Source organism: Gordionus sp. m RMFG-2023, chromosome 5, assembly GCF_954871325.1.
Source record: "Gordionus sp. m RMFG-2023 chromosome 5, tfGorSpeb1-WG-v2, whole genome shotgun sequence".
Lineage (NCBI taxonomy): Eukaryota > Metazoa > Nematomorpha > Gordioida > Chordodea > Parachordodidae > Gordionus > Gordionus sp. m RMFG-2023.
In genome coordinates this window covers 3,096,068-3,110,878 of record NC_088779.1, presented here as the reverse complement: position 1 = coordinate 3,110,878, position 14,811 = coordinate 3,096,068, and positions in this window count along the sequence as shown.

Sequence of the window (14,811 nt, the reverse complement as noted above, 5' to 3'; positions counted from 1 at the left end):
TTGAAAAATCTTGCTATGTCAAAAGGCTTATTCAGGAAACTTAATCAGAATTCTTAAGTCGTCACTTAGGATGTTGAATGACAGCCATTTGACAAAATCAATAGTGATTGCAACGAGATAATCCCGTCAAATTTATGAAATTAAAAACAGAAATGATGATACAAAAAGAGACACTACAATTGAATGAAATTCTAAAATTATAAAGTTTTCATCTTTGTAATATAAATCTATTAAAAAATAATTTCAGGATATCAATATATTTTATGTTATAAAATTTTAAAAAATTATCATCTTTCTAAAACGTCATTAAAAAATTATAAGCCTCTTATAAATTTAATCCAATAAAGTTCTAATATAAAAACACAAAAGAATTACATTAAAAATGATATGGGGTAACAAAAATGTATATTAATTTTAAATATTTTTCATGTACAAGTGTAAATGGTCTAAAACCCTGAATAAGATAACCTTCAAAATTAAAAACATCTTAAAAGTGGAAATGGCTAATTATCTTCCTACTTGGCAATTTTATGTTATATTATTTAATCCCTAAAATTTAACCGAGAAAACAATATGCTTAAATTTAAACATATTAACATCAGATATAGGAAGAAATTTCCTAAGTGCAAATGTATGAGGAAATAAAAATTATCAATATGATGTTATATTTCTTTTATCATTCATAGTTACTCATATTTCAAGAGCTTAAGTGACTAGTAATGAAAGCGAGTCAATATATTGCCATAATAATTTGTAAAAAAAATTATATTGTTTAATGGGGTTATTTCATTTGCTGTTGGTAACATCTGTCTTGAAAATTGAGTGCCACCTAAACTAAAAAAACACTGACGGGACTATTCTCCTTTCTCCGATTTCCTAACATTTATGTCACCTAATATTTCCTTCGATTTTGCGTGTAACATAAGAATAATTTTAGAGTAGCAACAGTTGAAAATAACCTAACCATTACCATTTTAAGTGTAAATATCGCTTATTGCAGTGTTAGCCTTATCGCACTTTATTGAGAATGCGTGCCTAAAAGCTCCTCTTCATTTTATGCATAATTTCTTTAAATACTGCCATAAATCTTTACCAAATTTCTATGGCGAGTTTCGAATGCATTTTAAAGTTACAAACTCTAACTTCAGACAACCGCGTCTTAGGCTAACAACACTCACTGAGTTTGGTGTATAAATAACAAAAATTTAATATAAAAAAAAAATTTTTTTCCTACAAAATGACAATTTTAAAATTACGTTTTTAATAATAAATATAAAAAGTAAAAAAAAAAAAATTTAGCCTTATAAATTTTTTATTCAAGTCTTCAAAGTCAAATTCTTTGCAGCGTTTTATGCTTTATGATTATACTTATTTAGGGTAACGAAATCATGTAGACGCCAAAATAATCTAATCTTTTTTCTTAATATTTAAACTTCTGTAATAGGATCACCCGTCACATCGACTTGATAAACAATTGAGTCCCCCACTATACACCAAATGTCGGATATTTTCTTCAGTTGTAGGGGAACTTTCAATGAAAAATATTAAAATTTATACATAGTATAGTAATATATATATATACAATGTAATTTATTGAAAGTTTTACTATTTTTATATTTTGAATAATAACGGAAAGGGTAGGGTGAGTGGGGGGGGGGGGGATGGTAGAAACGATTTTAAGCGTAAAATAATTTTCTTTATAAATGAGCGAAAAAGTGTATACCTTAAACCATTTAAGAAAATTGAAGAATATTATATTTTAAAAAAGAGATCAAGGAAGACAAAATAATTTAAGATAAATTTTGTTCGAAATCCTATCCAGCTTTTCTGCATCGGACACTGAATTGAATTCTTATCGATCTGCGCATGCTCTTATATGGAACGAAATTGGGTGGCGTGAAACAAATAAATTTACTTCTATAACGTACTATGAAAGTTTTATTGACGCATTTCTCGGTGGGAAACTTGGGGTAGCATAACCATTTCGAAAGTGTTATGTTGTTAATATTCGGGGAAATCCGTTCGTATTCGCATTTGTTGGCCGGATAAGAATTAATTTGGCATTTGAAGATAGGAGGCCATACCGTATCGTACATATCCCCTCTCGAATGTTGGAGCCAAGGACTACCAAAGATTATTTCGCAATCTTTTTGTGTTATTAAAAAAAAATAAACTACAAATATTACACACTTTTAAGGCATTAGAGAAGAAAGTAGAAGAAGAAGAAAATAAAATACAATTTATTATTATAACAGATTATAAATAATAACACGTAAATGTTATAAAATTTATATTATTAAAAATTATAAATATACTTATTGTTGTATCTTGTCGATTTGTAATTGACAGATATGGACTTTTTGTCAATATATTTTTTTTTCGAGAAGATTATGGTATTATTAATTACTTGTCTTCGTTTATAATTTAATTATGTGACATGGAGAAAAATGGGAAATTTTTATTAGACGCGATACTTATCACGTTTTTTATACCCAACAATATATACTAGCTAACTTGACTAGGATTTCGTGCAACTCTATCACAATGGGAATACGATCCAAAACCGCCGTTAAATTCATATGGGGGTCAGGTTCTAGCTTCACTCTTCTCCCATTCTTTTAAAAAATTTCTAGAATGTAAATTTAAAACTAACCCCATGCCTCTACCACCTCAATCCTGCAATATTTACAAAAAAAATATATATTAATAATTTTTTTTTTTTTAAATTAATGAACAATAAACATAAATAAAAGGAAGGTATGCCACTTTAAATCTTGATCGATATCAAATGGAGAACGGAATTGAAAATCATAATGGTTAAGGTTATTTTAATTTACCCAAATTCAGGATTCGAACCCGAATACAGCTGATAAATTCGGATGTTAACCTCTTAATATGTGTTGTTAACTGGCTTATCGGGTTAGCCATTTGACAAGTTAAAAAAATGTCATTTTAAAAAGAGCAGCAAAATTTTCTGGAAGGACCAACGAATTTTCCGACAATGGCATTTTATAATAGCTGGACTGAATAATTAATTTATTTTAATGGAAATGTCTATCAACGTAAATCCGATGGTGAAACAGCCATTTTTTTCCCCCATGTGCAAGTTTTCATTTATGGATAAAAATTCGAATATATAAAATTATAGAGGGGTGTCACCCGTCAATTTCCATTCAACGATACCTAGAAATGCACTCTGACGAAGTTAGGGGAGGTTGGGGTTTTCCCTAGAATTCTACTGAAGGTCTCTCTAGGCCTAATTATTATAGTCCTTTGATCATATTATATTTTTATAAAAATTATTTTTGATATAAAAAACCCTTTTTTTTCTTCTAAGTATTTTAAATTGTAGTCGTTATAAATCTGCCCCCCCCCTCACCTTCTTCCGGCTTGCCATGTCAAAATATTAGGTGTTATTGGCTCTGACAAAAAATATTCTTACACTATATTTAATTTAAGAAACAACTTAATATTTACATATTCTAAATAACAAACTTCTCTTTATTACTTTCTTAAAAAAGGTTCTAATCTTGAACACCTTGTGGAGGGAAAAATCACCACAACGCGAATCTTTTAAACGATAAATTTATATTCCCTATTTTAACGAAATTTTAAAGGCAACCATAAAAAATAGTTATTAGTTTGAAATTAATATTTTATATATATATATATATATATAAATTAAAACATTCTTCGCATTCCACTTTTAGCTCCGTCAAGGCAAAAAGATTGTGACGCGTATTTCCGCTCGACACCGGTATATCGAATTCTACTTCACATTTGTAAGTATTGGCATCCGAGCATTTCAAAGGGTCAAATATTAATATGGATGTATTGGTTAAGTGTTGCCACGTGTTTCCAACTTGCACCCTCCAGCTTATCTTTCGCGCGTTTTATAATCGCGTATACAAATCGATATGATACAATCAGTGACATATAATAATACCTAAACTGACGATGCGTTGATTAAAAGTGTACATCAATGTAAACAGCTGGGGACGCCATTTTGATTACCCATATCATTATTAAAAAATTTTGAACGAGTGGGCCAATTTATTCCTATGTCCTGACGCAAACTTTATTAAAGAATTGCCTGATTCGTCAAGATAATGAGGAAGCAAATTATCAATTTAATGGTAGTTTTTAACGTGAGAATAATTGCTATATGGGTCACCAAAATGGCGGATCCAGCTGATTCGCGTTGACCCTTTCAAATGAGTTATTTTGAATGCATTGTCATTCTAGGCATTATTATATGTCATTGGATATGAAATAAGCGTGTTAAATTTAAGTAAAATATGTTCCATCTAATTATTTTCGGTATTCGTGGATAATAAATTTAAAATTATTTTTACAATTATTCGCATTTTATTAAAAAATTTAACACGGAAATAAAAATAATTGGGAATAATTTTTTTTTTTTAAATATTGTAAATCCAAATATTTTATTTATCCTAGAGTTTATTTGTCTTTAAAATTTCCTAAAACAAGTTATAAAACAATTTTTTTTAAATGATAAGATTATGCAATCACGTGGAAAGGCGGGGATCCAAACCGTACCCGAACCGAATCTTAAAACCGATATTAACCGGTATTTCTATCGAACCCGAACCGACTTAAAATCGATATCCGAACCGAATCTGAAACTAACCACTAAAAATGTGTGTGAACCTACAGGCATCGACTATATGGATACAGGAGGGCTCCCGCCCCTAGAAAAAGGTTTTACTAGAAATGTGTTCTGGCATATTTAGAATACCTATCTTCTGAATTGTATATAATTTTTCCGTTAACCTTTGAGTCTTTTATAATTTATAAAATCAAATGGAAAAAACTAATATAAATTATATTAAGTTAAAAAATTTATGGCGAAAATTGACCGATATTTGACGCTAGCATAATCATTAAATAAAGTTAAAATTTTATTGCATAATTAATAAAAATAATAATATTTTTAAAATAAATTTATAAAAAATAGGCCATTCTTTCTGGCATAAAATTTCTCTAATTGTTCATTATTTTAGGGAACATGTTCGAAAATACTAATATTTCAATAATTTGATTCGAAAATTTTAATAATTTAAATTTAAATCTTGTTAGATTTTTTCGAGAAGTGCTATTTTAAAGATAACATTATTTTTTAAACTTTGGTGACGAACGGTGTGTGCAAACACTGAATCACGTAATTACCGTTTTCTATTGGCCTAGAATTATCGGTTCGAATCCATATTTCCGGTTTCTCTGCGATACAAAAATAAATAAATATTCATAAATTTTTAAGTATAATTTTATTTTTTTTAATGATTTATTCCTTTAAATATCTAGCAATCTTTTTTATCTTTCATTGGGGTTCCATCCAAATCTTAATTATATATATTATTCTAGCACTCCGCTTTCTCGAGAGAATGTTGATTCAATTATTTAAAATTTAAATATAGATTATATATTTTTTTAGAAGATTCAGAAATTACAAATTCCTTTACCAAATCCTGCTAATTTTTAAATATACCAAAAAAAAAGATTGAATTTCGTTTATAAAACATTTGCCATCTTTATTATTTGTCTCAATATTTATAATTTTTTTTATAAACTTATTTAAATTCCAAGTCTTACTTAAGAAGAATATGACAAATTGAAGTGTTATGAACTTTTAACAAAAGTTTCACCTCCGCATTCAAGCAATTTAATACGAGTGGTTAGGTTAACCAGGTTTAGAAAATCATTTAATCTCGTTATAGAGTATAATTTTTATTAGTGAACGCATCTACAGATCAAAAATAAATTTTTTTTTGAAATAATTAATTTATTAAAACATTTATTTAAGAAATATTCAAAAGATTTTTACGACATTTAATTTGTATCAATATATATATATTAAATTTCTATAAAAATTAAATTTTATAGCAAAGTTTTACACCTCTTTAATAATTTGAGAAAGTTTTATAAGTTTTTATTTTGTATATTATTTTCAGTCCATGATTCGGTAAATTTAGAGCTAGCGGGAATCGTTATACCAATACACGGCGTCAATTCATTTAATTGATATTTTGTTTGTATAAAATTAACAAGGACCACCAACCAACTAACAGGTAAATTTAAAAGATATAGCAAAAATAATTTAAAGTAATTTTTTAAAGAAAGTATCTCTTTTAACAATATCAATATTTTATTTGTGATTTTTATTTTAAGTATTTCTAGATCAAATTTTATGAGGTATTTTAATAGATATCAAGAAACTGGCTTACTGAGGTAACAAGTATGACTAGGGCTACTGAATTTAATGTAGATACTGTTAGATAGATATCTTTGTAATTTATATATAAAGGTTCATTAAATGTATTGTTAAATAATTGTTATACCCATATTTAATATTTAGGAATATTAGATGAAAATAAATTAGAGTGTATGACAATCTATACAACATTGATAAAACTGGACATATAACATAGTTCAAACCTATTTTTGAACGGTATATGTATTCTATACGTATCATTTATTAATAAATAAATAAATACATTCCAATTCATAGTAACTAATTATAAAAAAAATCAATAGTTTAGGAAATCCTTTGAAGTTGGTTTACCTAACCTCGCTACTGGGTTTTGGTGTGCAAAATTTTTTTTTTACTTTTACTAAGAGATAAAATTTCAAAAATATGATTATATTCATAAAATTTTTAATAAAGTATTTTTATATACATAATAGGTATCGAGAAATATTTTTTAAAAATAACAGAGGGATTGTAGTCGATTTATCGAAAAACGGTACGTCAGTTTTCTCTATATATTATTTAAATTTTCAATATAACCTAGGGCAACAATCTTAATAAATCGAGATTTATCGATAACGCAGCCCTTGACGTGACAGGAATATGTATGCGATTGGGCCCTTTTTCCTATAGTTTCATTCCAGATTTTCCCTGCGGTAGTTAACTTTAATTTTCCGTCCACGCGCCAATCAATTTCATTCGAATCATCTTCGACCAAGCATTCGAAACTTACCTCGGAACCTTCCAGAACTATTAAATTTTGGAAGCTTTTATTATCGTAAATGACACTAATGAGATTTAGACAACGATTTTTTGGTACAACGGCTTTGTCTAATTTGTAATAAAAAATATTAATAAGATTACCCAGTGGATAATCGATTCCTAAGTATGAGTTAGTGCGTCTATTTTCCATCTAATAGAGTTTCATTAACCAGATTAAGAAGAATCACTTCTCTGGGCATCATTGTAGTTTGGCTCGAAGTTCTGATTTCTGGGATAGACCCAGGAATAGGTTGCCTAAAAATCCACTTCTATTCAAAAAAAATGATCTAGCTATCAAATTTATCTTTTTTTTTTAGAAATATGGGCTTTGATTTTATCTTCATTTTTTTTTAGAGTAAGGTTTGGGATACACATTCATATCAAAAATTAAGCAGTCCTTTTTAAACTTTTTATCTGTCCCTGGCCATTTCCCCTGTCATCCCCTACATAATATATATGTTGGCGTCAATGTGTTTTTTTTCCGGCAATGTATAATTTTTTCAACTTTATAATCATTTTTTTTAGCGTTTTTTTTTTAAAATTTAAAAATCTGATTTTACCGGAATTGTATGCCGTCATGTTTGGAATACCTATCCTACGAATTTCAGACAATTTTTCTATGAAACTGACAATCTTAATACAATTTATATTAAGATATTCCATATATTTTTTAATTATGAATGACGCAAAGGTTAACAACAAAATTGTCTACAATTCATAAGACACATTTTCTAAACATAATGGAATATATTAAGGGTAAAATCAGATTTTTAATTATTTAAAAAAAACGCTCTCAACAAAAGTGATTTATAGTTGTAAAAATAACACATTGCCGGAAAAAAATATGTATTATTTTTGTATCTTTTTTGCAAAATTTTTGAAAAAATATTTGAATTCAAAAATAACAGACGTTACCGGTGTAAAATCATATATACAAAGGATATATAATATATTATTAAGAATTTAATTTTTTTTTTTACTATCTAAGCTTGTGTTCTTCTCTTGATTCTCTAGCTTCTTGATAAGGGAATTACGGACTTTTTGCTTGATGGATGCTAAAGTTACGGAGGTCAATATCAGGTATAAAGAGAGATCAAAATACATTCTTCAAGTATTTCTTAGCGGTATGAGAAAAAAAATGAAATTCATGGAGTTATTATTTGGAAATTTAAATCCTATTTTTTTTCTAAATAAAAAATAAATCAAATAATTTAAAAATTTATATTTATTTTTTTATATATAATTTTTTTAATTTATATCATTAGAATGTTCTAAAAAATTAATATTATTTTTGGGTTATATTTAAAAGAAATAATATACACATATAATATAATATATGTCAAAATCAAACTTGAATAAATTGACCATTTATGATGGGTCATGTTTTGGATCGGAAGTAATGAGTAATGACATATAATTACACAGACTGACGATGCGTTCATAATAATGCACATTCGAAAGCGTCGTTGAATGCAAATCAGCTGATACCGCCATTTTGGTAACCCATATAGTAATTATTCTCATCTTAAAAAACTTCTATATATTTTCTAAATTTTTTTTAAAAATTAAAAACAACAAATATATAATTATCCCAATTTTATGATCCAGATTGATGTTATTCGAAAATAAGTTATTTTAAAAAAGAATGGGTAACCAAAATGGCGTCCCCAGCTGTTTTTCATTCGATGTACACTTTTAATGAATGCATCCTCAGTCTAGGTGTTTTATTATATGTCAATGATCGGGAGTAAACATCTGTAAAGATATAAAACCATATGATGTAAAATATTTTGCACAAATAAGCCAGGATAATGGCACCCCCCCCTTTTAATTAAATAGAATAAGTTTATAATATTAAAACCCATAGTCGTGACATAAGAATTAAATTAAATATAGAAGCGCTCCAGGTATGTTATAGTACAGAACAAGAGATAATCGACTTTTAAATTTAAAATTTTAATTATTATTCTTGCCAAACTTATTTAGTTTGGGATAATAAATTCATTGGCTATTTTTGTCTAAAAGTGTTTTCCTCGAAAAAGTAAGTTTGCATAAAGATTATGGGGATCAAGTTTAAACATATGTCTCTTAAAATGTATTAGGAACAACGAAAAAAATCAATGAACATAACCTAAATTTTGTTAGAAATTAATCGTAAAAATGAAATAATTGGGTTTGGGCAAAGGGCTAGAGGAAGTTAGAGAGTCCTGTTCTTAACAATATAAAGGAATGGTAACAAGATCTTATTAGCAAATAACAGAGTTGTTAAAAGAAACATTTTAAATAGAGCTAGATATAGATATATCATCTAAAAATGTATATCGATAGCAGATATATTGTCTAAAGTATGCATCTAGTCTAGATACTAGATACAATTTTTATTATATATTATATAGGGGTGTACACTATATAATAATTAAATTAGAATTGTATCGTTATATTTAAAATTTCTAAGTGAGATAAAAAAAATTTTTAATAAGCTGATATCACATTTATATATATATATACAAATATGCAATTAAAATGTTGATTGTTAGATTTTGAATACCTCATATGTATAAAATATATAATTCAAATTACTATAAATAATTGTTGAGTTTTAATAATAGAACATAGTCAAAATTTTCATTATTATTAAGGCACCAGAGTTTTCCGGGGCACTAGACGGCAGAAATGGTTATATTTAATGGATATAAAAAACTTTATATTGATATAATCATTGAGTATATTAAAATCCCTACACCATATAAAACAAAATCATTCAAAATTTAATGAGTATCAAAATTTATAACAACCAATAAGGGGTAACCAAACAAATCTAAGGGTTATTTTCACGGAAGGCAACGGATAAAATTGATTTCAAATATTTTATTAATCTACTTTTTTTACAATTTTTAATAATATATATATATTATTACTTTCATAATATTTACATATATACAATTTAAGATTTGTTTTAAGGTTACTTTACGAAAATAACATTTAAAGTTAATTTAACGTTTATACATATACAAAAAGAAAAGTACGAATTTAACAAAAAGAAAGTCAAAAAGGTCGTTACGAAATATATATAACACTAATATTAAATTATTTGATCGCTTATTAGGACTATATTTAACTGTGCTTATATATATCAATTGATGGTAGACTTAAGATTGCTAAATTTGTAGAAAGAGAAAGGTGTACGATGAATAGCGATATGAGGGAAGGTAAAGGACCCAAACAGTTACGCGACCAGATTCTGTTATAGCACTTGTTAGTAGAAGTATTGAAGTCAAAAAGATGCACTATTTATTCAAGAGAATGCTATGTCAGGAGACGAGAGTATATTAATGGGATTAATCAATTACCAAAACTCACCGACCTAAATAGGTATAATAGAGGAGAAAAAAAAATTTATAACTAAGGCATGAGAGGTGACAATATATTATATCTTGATATCCGGAGTTAATAAGTATGGAATTAGTGAGATAATTTAGTTAGAATAATTTTTTCTTAAAGCTGTACCTAAAAATACAGCTCAAAAACCCGAATATAATAAAATACAAATATCTTTAAGTGAGTTAGATGTAATTCATCGCATATTATATATTTTGAGAATATTTCTGTTTCTTTAGGATAATGGTGGAGTATTAATTTTTTCCATATTTAGTAATATTTTTTGTGCCCCCCCCCCTTAAGATATTTTTTTTCGGCAATTTGCTCAAACATTTTTTTCTCCTACTATTTTATTTAGATATCAATTTTGGGATGTAATTATTACAGGGTTATAGAATCTAAAGAACTTATCAAATTCTGAGAATTTTGAATATATTTTTATTAGAATATGTTATAATAATATCTTTGAGCATCTTCTTCTGATGATTTGGCGATCTTGAAATTTTTGATTCAGATCGGAAAAGCTGTTCGTTTTTTTAACCTTAGAGTCTATTTTCAATTTTTCTAATCCTCCCCAAATTTATCGATTTTATATGAATAACTTGTTCCTACTGCCTCCATGTAACTGCCGATAAGGTCATGAGTAAAATTTACTAATTACGAATAATCCTTTTCAAAACAATTATACCATTTTGTGAGACAAGATTTATTTAAACAATTAAATATTGACAAAAATTAGAAATTCTTTCGAGTTAGAGCTTTCTCTTTTCCTAATTTGCCTAAATTATTTTTCGATAGAATTGCCAATTGGGGTTCAGAGTATTAGATCAGTGCTATCAAGTTATCTAGCAAATCCGATGCTCGATATATTAGTTATTTCCTTTGAACTACATTTTTACAAATTATAACAGTAATGTGACAAATCAGAAGAAAAATTATTTAAAAATTTTTTTTTTTTAAATTTAGGCGACGGCTTAGCCGTTATGAATATCGGAAGGAAGCCGGCACGTTTTCCTTAAACGGCGAAGTTTTCGGTGTGATCTAAAATAACGGTAGCAAGTTAAAGCACAGGTCTAGAGATATACTTTGAGGATATAATTAGTTCCGAATCATTTTAAAAACATTATTTTTAGCAGAGAACCTGCCAAAGATTATTTAATACGTATATAGACCAGATTTGAAAAAAATGTTATTCTTAAATCCTATTTTTCGGTTCTGCCAGCATTTATGTAAACCAATTTTGATGCCTCTGGGCGATTACGGATGCTGAATTAATATTAGAAAAAAAAATTGTTTATAAAAAATTATATAATAAAATATAATTTCCCATAATAAATTTAAGTGTTTTCTTTGAAAAACATATCCTTTTTCCCTCTTAGTATTTTTTTTTAGTAGAAAATTTTATTTTATATCCTATTCACTAATAATCATTTCGTATTATAAATGAAATTTTATCATGTAATTTTTGTCAAGATTTGTGAACATCAAATGGGAAAAATTTAACGCAATCAAATAGTTTTCATTAAGTTATGTGTAAGACATCATAAAAAAAAAATTAAATTCGACAACTTTTCACTTATTTTATCGAAATAAAAACGAAATAAATCTTTGGCTTAACATATTTCTGAATTCTTCAGGAATTTATAATTAGGGTTTCCTTAAGTTTTTATTATTTATTGAAACAGGCTTTATAAAGAAAAATTTATTTCTTATTTTTAGTATGAGATTTTTGTATTTTACAAATTAATAAATCACGATTGATGACAATTTATTCTTGGAATAAATTATCGAGAATTAACTTGAATGGAAGTCGACATGTCCAAAGACAGGGCAAAAAGTATTTTGGTTAGGCAACTTACGCAAAATTTTTATTTTTAACGGATGGGTCTAGGGTTTCACATATTTTTAAAGATAATTATGCATTAGTTTTCCTTAAAAATATAATATGGACCCAACGGCTGACCCTTTTGAGTGAATTTCTTGAAGTTAGTAATAGGTTTTTTGTTTGGATAGGTTTTGATATTGAATGTATCTACACTTGAAATATAGCAATTTATATTTGCTAACCTGCGTTGTTCTATAATTATTATTAATTTTTGTTTAATAATCTTAAAAACATTTAAAAAAATGAGAATTATTTAGTTAATAAAAAATTAAATAACTACAAATTAAGATTTTTTTTTTAGTTAACAATTATGAAGACAATTTTAAATCCTTTTCCTAATCATCATAAATTTTATAAAACGAAGCCTATATATTTATATATATATATATATATGGTCAAAAAAAATTTGAATAGAAATTTTTTGATAGAATTATGGTTCCTTATTGGGAACACCAATTATGAAATTATATATTTATTTTCGATGGTCATTTTATAGTGATTTAATTTTATATTGTTTTAATTAGGGTTAGGCTTTAAATATTTAGACAGAAATTTTTAATAAACAATTTAAAATAAAATAATAAAATAATAAAAACTAAAACTAAAACACGCATGATAAACAAATTTAAGTCGTAACAACATCCTATTAGTTAAAAAAATTCTTAATTTTTAACTAAAGGTAAACGTACTCAAAAACATCAAGCGATTATACAATAAAAAAAAATTATAAATTTTTATAAAATCTTTTGTTTATATTTATAATTTTTTCAATAATATTAATGAAATGAAATAGAAAAATATTTTTTATCAAATATTATGAGGAGTTTTCCTAAATCCCTTCTCGAGTTTATTTCATTGTAAACTGAATAAAACAAGAAAAACAAAGTCAAAAAGGTAAAAGGGGGATCATGTAAATAATATTCTGACAAATATACAAACAAATAAGCCCTTATTTAGGGCTTGATTGATTTAAAATTAGATCAACTCTGAAAAATTATATCAATTTTATTGACCAATGTCTTTTTACGAAGATATATTTTTTTTTATATGGGATCGCAAAAATCTCCCCCCAAAAATTTTTATATAATCTATTAAGAAATATATTACAATGTTTTTGCATGATTGATCTTATGGTTCAGTGTTCTGTATTAGAATTTCATTTTTAAATAAGCTTGAGTTAATTTTAAATATCATTTTTAAATAAGCTCGCGTTTATTTTTAAATTTATGACTTTCAACATATCCAAGGAATTCGAGTCATTCAGCTTATTTAAATATGCAAAATATGTTTAAAATGTTGGTTTCAGCAGATTCAAAAATAAATGATCAGAACCTGCCTTCTCAAAGATGTGGGTTAAAATTAGTTTACTTTTATGTATTTATATATACTGGGAGACAAATGGTGGCTAATGCCGAAGCCAAACTATGCTTCATCAATTAATTTTAAGAAAATTTTCTCTTCTTTTTAATAAATAATTTTTCAAAATGATTTTCATAAATTCCGGGCCGGGCCGAATAAAATGATCAAAAATAAATCCCATTAAAAAAACCTAGAAAAAGAATACCGAAAACCTTCATTTTTGTATTAGTTAATAGGATAGGAGTATGCAGTTTAACCTTATTTTGTATATGCTGCAATTATGTGTTGTATAATACTCAACTTCTACAGGTTTCTGCTTATAAATCGAAGAAAATCAAATATTACTTTTTTTTTTAACAAACAATCGCGTACTCAACATTTTATTAAGTACATCCAAAAGTAAATATTTTGTAATTTTTTCATCTTAGTTATTAAAGCATATAATATATATAAAAAAATTTTTAACCTCGATTTCTAAAAAACATTGGGCCAAAATAATAACTTATAAAATATATATATTTTTTTTAAGATTATATATATTAAAAATTTTTTCAATTCATATTACGATTTTAAATATTTTCGACCATGTTATCAAAAAATTACTTCTACAATCTACTATTCCTAAGCTCGATATGCTTTTCTATGATGGATCTGAAGAATGAAAGTTTAATGAGTAAGAAAAAAAATAGTCTTATATTAATATATTGTTATTAGAAATTTTGATACAACAATTTATTATAAAGAATAATATAAAAATTTTATTTGATTTTATAAAAATAAACGGTGACATTTTACTTTATCAATTTAATTTATATGCTGAAAAAATATAGTTGATGTGATTGAACAGGATTTAATTTATTTTTTTAACAGTTTTATATAATTGATTTTCTATGATAGGACTAGTTAAAAATATGAGAGGGGTAATATTATATATTTTTATTTTATAATTATTATTTACGCTTAATCTATTTCTAAATAAATATAGTATCACCACCTAATGAAATGTATTGTAAAATTGGAAAGGATTCAATTTATGGCCTAAAAAATTTTGCACTCGAGTTAGTGAAAAGTAATAACACCCACTTGTATAAGATAAGAGGTAGATTCTTACCTCATGAATCGATGAACCATGAAGATTCAATCAAATATTTTTATACAC